Source organism: Sphaerodactylus townsendi, linkage group LG02 (assembly GCF_021028975.2).
Source record: "Sphaerodactylus townsendi isolate TG3544 linkage group LG02, MPM_Stown_v2.3, whole genome shotgun sequence".
Taxonomy (NCBI): Eukaryota; Metazoa; Chordata; class Lepidosauria; order Squamata; family Sphaerodactylidae; genus Sphaerodactylus; species Sphaerodactylus townsendi.
In genome coordinates, this window is record NC_059426.1 from 126,035,449 (window position 1) to 126,041,704 (window position 6,256).

A 6,256-nucleotide genomic window follows, 5' to 3' on the forward strand; every position below is an offset into this window, starting at 1 on the left:
AGAAAGTCCAGATCCCCTTCAAGATCTCATAGGCGAAGGACATCAGATGGCTGAAGGAAGCATTGGTGCCGATGACAGATATTAACACACTGATGATGAGGCTTAAGCATCGTCTCTCATAGATAGATAATATGGCACTTCCACAATGTTGTCATTGTAGGAAGAGAACCTCGATTCCATACCTTCCATGGACAGTGTCAGCATCAAAGGTTGGTATCTTGACTCCGAAGAGGATCTTCACTTCAGATCTGAGGAAGGCCTCGGCAACGTTACATCTTCTTGACTTGGATGATGATGCCACTCTGTGATGCTCCTTCGGCGGTGATTGTGTACTGGACTGAGCAGAGTGGTCCAGAGGACTCAGACATACATGCCAGATTGATCAGTTGGTCATGCTTCATCCCCTCAAGGCTCGATGGAATGAGTGATCTCAGGAACAGCACAAAAAACGCAGAGGCCCACAAGTCCGTCCTCCAATCAGAGCAGCAAAATAAATGAGGGATGAGCACCTCCCCTCTTCAAGTAACCATGAGATGGGAAAATTTCTGCCTTCAGATCTGGGGAGGAGAGGGAGGGGTGCTCTGATCTGCAGGAGCTCCAATACAAGCTTGTTAGTCCTCTCCGTGACTAGCCTGTACATGTATAGTCCCAATGTGGGGGTGCACAGACCACGAAGATGAAATCTAGTTCACATTTTCTCTCTCTCCATTTGCAAAATAATTCTAATTATTGGGTTACCAGTGAGTGAAATACAGTACGCAAGGTAAAGGAAGACAACACAGCTGTATATACTGCACGGCAATAGTACAAAAAATATGGTTGGCAGGGTATAGTACACACACACACAATGCTGATGTACTATTAGCAGGCACATTACAAAGACTGCACCTGAAAGATACCTCTTGTTTTGCAACTGTGGAAACAGCCCTAGGCTAGTAAAATGCTGTGCTAAACTTGGTTTCATGGAAAAGCTCATGTCACGTTCCTTATCTTCCCTCAGCACGCACTTTCAGCACAAAACTCCTTTTCAAGGTTGTAGTATATAAAGCGTTCAAACAAATAACAAGAAGGGTGAAACCAAGATCAGAATGGAAATTTTCAAAGTAAGAGGCAAAAAATATGCAGCTACATAATTGAGATTAACTGCAACATCAATCTTTGGCATACATTTTTATTTAATTGTTTATTTTTTTAAAACCACATTTATTTCCCATCTTTCCTTATAGTTCAAGGTGACATCTTTTAGCAGCGTGTGTATTTTCTGAACCCTCAAGACATTATTAATAAAACCTGACTCCAAGTTCTGAGTTGAGAGCTTTGCAATTCTCCGATTAAAGTCTTAACAGCATACATTAAAAATGAAACTACACCTGACAAAAGTTTTACAGCCAAAGGGCAAGGCCCAGGATAGTTAAAAATAATACCTGAAAAACAGGTTATAGATACAATCACAGAGGAATAAATGTGGTGTTGTGGAGGTTGTCATTCTGGAGCAGATAGGTCCTAAAGCAGAGAGGAGCAGTTCAGAGAATTGCTAACTCCAGACACAGGAGTAAAAATGGTTATACCTGCAACCAAAACACTGGACTCACCTAATGAGTTGACAGTACTTGATCAGACACTACAAGAATAGATTTTTAATTCAATTATATTTTCATTTTTAAAAAAAATAACATCCAGCCTGAAAAGCGTTTTAGTGACCTTGAAAGTTTGTACACTATTAACATGTCACTTGATGGCTTCTAATAAAACCATTATGGAGACTCGGTTCTGATGTCTTTAAGTCAATGTAATTAATAGTGTGTGTGAAAGTCAAACAGCAGAAAGTTTATAGAATTCTTCTCTTCCCTCTCTCGACAAGGAGTGACTTTAGGAAAGTTACAGCTTTCTCAGGCCGTTTCCGCAAGGGCGAAATATGACGTCGTGGAAACGGTAAAAGAACCGCCATAGCGAGAGCGTTCGCACGCAGCTGTAGCGCAGTCGCGCTGTTCGGCGCCGTCAGCGGAAGCAGCTAAACCGCCGCTTGAAGACGCCCGTATTCAGAAGCGGCTTTAAACCGCTCTTTTTCCCCCTGTAGTAGCATCGACGCCCTTTTCGATGCGAACAGCCGCAAGGGAGCCGTCTTCAAAATGGCGACTGCCAGACGGCCAAGCTGGGTCACCTTTTCCCCCCCCACACACACACGTTGGTCCCTGGTGCTTTCCCTGCATGGCCAAGCACCTTTCCCAGACCCATGCACTGGGACTGACAGTAGCTGGGAGGGGAGGCGCTGCCCCGAGCAGATGGGGGGGGGCGAGGCGGAAGGACGTCAGGGCAGTCACGTTGTCCATCGCTTTTCTCAAGTGGGGCATGGCGGTGGGCCTGCAGTAGCAAAGTCTTGCGCAAACAGCGTCATGAGCTTGCCCGCTTCCGCCAGCTGCAGTGCGAACCGTCACATTTCTGCGGGGCTGCGGGCGTACATGGCAGCTCCATACCTGTCCGATGAAGCGCTTTTTTTTTTAGGTATCGCGTGCGCGAATTTCGCGGCGTCATCATCAGCGGCGATGCGGAAACGGCCTCAGTGAATTATCAAGGGCATAATGTAATATAGGAAGTAGGAGCCATTTGTACGGTATTGTGAGTGAAGCACCCACATTACACATTAGACAATGTGTAGAATGGAAAGTACACTCATACCTGTGTTCCAACCATAAACAGAGGAAGAAGAGTTGGCTTTTATACCCTGCTTTCTTCTAGTTTAAGGAGTCTCAAAGTGGCTTACAATTACAATCCTTTCTTCTTTCCTCAACAGGCACCTTGTTGGGCTGAGAGAATTCTGAGAGACCTGTGAACGGCTCAAGGTCACCCAGCACACATCATGTGGAGGACTGGGGAATTGAACCCAGATCTCCAGATTAGAGTCCACCACTTTTTACCACTACACCACACTGGCCCTCAGGATTATCTGGGCTGGTACCCTATGAACTAATGGGGCTATTTTGTAAAATGAAAAATAGAAGCTGGGAAACATTTTCATCCCTAAAGCTATTTTATTTATTTATTTATTTATTAGGTTTTTATACCGCCCCATCCCCGAAGGGCTCTGAGAATCTAAGCTAAAACATGACAATTATTTGAGAATCTAAGCTAAAACATGACAATTAGGTTCGCTTTTCCATCCAGGTAGAACATAATTAAGCTGTAGCAACTTGACCCCATCTCAGAGGAGTTAATACCATTTTAACTGATTTTAGTAAAATGAGAGCCCTAATAGTTTCGTAATAACACTTCATTCTGTGATAGTGCTACATCTTCTAACATTCTCAGCCAGTCAACATCTGTGTCTTTCTATTTAATCACATAATTCTGGATAGTTTGCTTTCCGCCCCTGCCCCCAACCCACTTAAAATTATGATTGAGTTCTCTATGACAGCTTTGAATTTTAATGGATTGTATATAGATTGGGAGTGGGGGGAGTGTTGATGTATTTGTCCTCTGTATTATTGTGAGCCACTAAAAACAAGGTGAGGTGAGATAATACATTTGTAAGTAAGTAAATAAAGTCTCTCAGAGAGCAATACTAAGCAGATCTACTCAGAATCCTACTGAGGTTTATTCAGTGCAGCTTAATGGGACTTACTCTCAGGAAAGTATTCTGAGGATTTCAGTAAATCAGCATGTTCACCTAATACTGGAAGCCAGGTTTCAAATGACACATCCTTTGTTCAGAGAAGCAATTCATAGGATTGTCACTGAATAGAACCATGAAGTAGGAAAGTCTGTAGGCAAGAATAAGTGAAACTAATAAAAGGCTGTAGTGGATTAAAGAGCCAAAGAACATTCAAATGGATATATTTTCTATCAGCTGATCCAAACAACTATCCCTCCACTCATGTTCCCCAGGACTCAGAAAACGTTCTGATAAATTCTTGCAGTAGTATTTACCTCTCACAAAATGTGCTAGTGTTCCAGAAGCAAATGGTTAACTTCAAAATGTGCCAACACTCCAAGTGCCAACATTTTAAAATTGTAACATTCATATTTCAATGACAGATCAGTATAGGGGAAAAGACAACAGCATATTCATGACTGAATTTTAAGATTAGCATAACAGTCACCATACAGCTAAGGAACTAGCAAAGCAGTCTTTTCTATAAACCATCAGCCACTTTTTTTCAGAAAATTATTCAAGAAAGGCTTGCTTTGAACACATGAAGCTATTCTATCTATCTTTTCCACATGAAGCCTGCTGGGTGATCTTGGGCCAGTCACAGTTCTCTCAGAATTCTCTTAGCGCACAGGGAGGCAGACTATGGCAAAACCTCTGAATGTCTATTTGGCTTGAAAACTCCAGGGGGTAACCATAAGTCAGCTGTGACTTGATGGCACATTCCACCATTATTCTATCAAACACCATGGGATGTGAGCGTAAGTCAGCTTTATAGTTAGAGGTTGAAAAGACATGTAGACATGCATGTAGTCCTTTGAATTAAAGTAGTTAGGCACAGAAACTCAGTACAGTAATTGCCCGGGGCAGAAATTTTCCTCAGTACAACTTGTGAGGCAGTAGTTAGAGGGAAAGGAAAATTGTGATTCAGACAACCTTACCAATAAGAATAAAGACTGAAAAGTAGCTTGATAAAATATTAAGACAAGCATCTATTCACCAAGAGAAAGGGGCTGGTTTCTTCTACAAAAAATTGATAATTGGGAAAGAGAAAACAATGCAAACATAGGTATGTTTTGAAATGAAGCTACAGTTATAATATTGAAGGCCCATTGTTGCATTCCTCCTGTTGTATTTAATTTGCTTTTATGTGTTTTTTAGGTTACTGTGAAAACCTATAGTATGTAATAAGATGTCATTTTTTCATACATGCTACCTTGATAGCCATGCTTATCTACCTGTTCACCAGGCACATATTTTCCAGAAACATGTTAAGTCATACAGTATTCTCAGTGGGGGAGGAAATGCCCCCACCCCCATTCCTCATATCTCCCATTTCCCACTAGGTGTCAAATTAAATTCCCCACACCCAGGCACACTCTATGAGGCAGCAGCCTTATTTTGGTGGAAACTGATCATGCTTCGAAGAAAGCTGTGGAAACGCAGTTGAGGATGTAAGCTAGTGGATACTGGCTCTACAGCGTCTACACTAAAAAAAAGGCTATTCAAACTCAGTGTCTCTGGAAAACGAGGTAGAGATAGTTATCCACTTTTGTGGCCCTCATGCATCTGGCAATCAGAGATATACTGCCTCTGAATACAATGGTTGTATTTAGAGGTTGTCTAATGATCACTGTGAAATAAACTGGCCCAATGGTTCTAGGACAGCGGTGGCGAACCTATGGCACTCAGAGGTGGCACTCAGAGCCCTTTCTGTGGGCACACGTGCACAGAGTTGATCGGGGGGGGGGGGAAATCACCCTCACACACACACATCTAGGTTAGCCTGGGCACGATCCTTTACCTGGGAGTAAGTTCGGTTGCTGGCAATGGGGCTTGCTTCTGAGTAAACCCTCCTAGGGTCGTGATTCACCCATTTGAAGCATTGCACGGTTGCTTCACCAAGCTTACTCCTGAGTAATGTGCGCCTCAGAGCCAACCGTTTTTTCTAAACTAAAACCTCAGTATTCAGGTTAAATTGCCATGTTGGCACTTTGCAATAAATAAGTGGGTTTTGGGTTGCAATTTGGGCACTCGGTCTCAAAAAGGTTCGCCATCATTGTTCTAGGAATAGCCCAAAATGTCAGTTAGGGGAGGGGACACCTGGCTCAGTGATCAAGTAACTGCTTGGCATGCAGAAGGACCCAGCTCCAGTCCCTGGCATTTCTAGTTGAAAGGACCAAGCAAATGATGTGAAAGACACTGACCTGAAAAAGCCACTGCCAGTCATAATAGACAATGCTGATTTGGAGAGACCAGTGGTCCAACTAACTGGCAACCCAATCCAAATTGGAGGGGGGGGGGGTACTGCCTCCAAAGAGGCAATCAGAAACACAGGCGCTGTGGGAGGAGAAACTCTTTCTCAGGAAAGCCCTTGGCAGCATATGACTTGCACCACTCCTTTTGATGGTGAAAGTCTGCACCACTGAAGAAGGGTTTTCCCAACCCAAAACTGCACTGGGAGCTGACTGAAGTAAGCTCCACCCACAGGAATGACCCCGTCCACATGCCAGCACAGGCTCCTGTGGTGAAGGGGTGCTGGAACACGAGGGAGCTTCTGGGTTTGGATGCTAGGCAGTTGGACTGTGTCCTGCCACTGGCATAATAGCC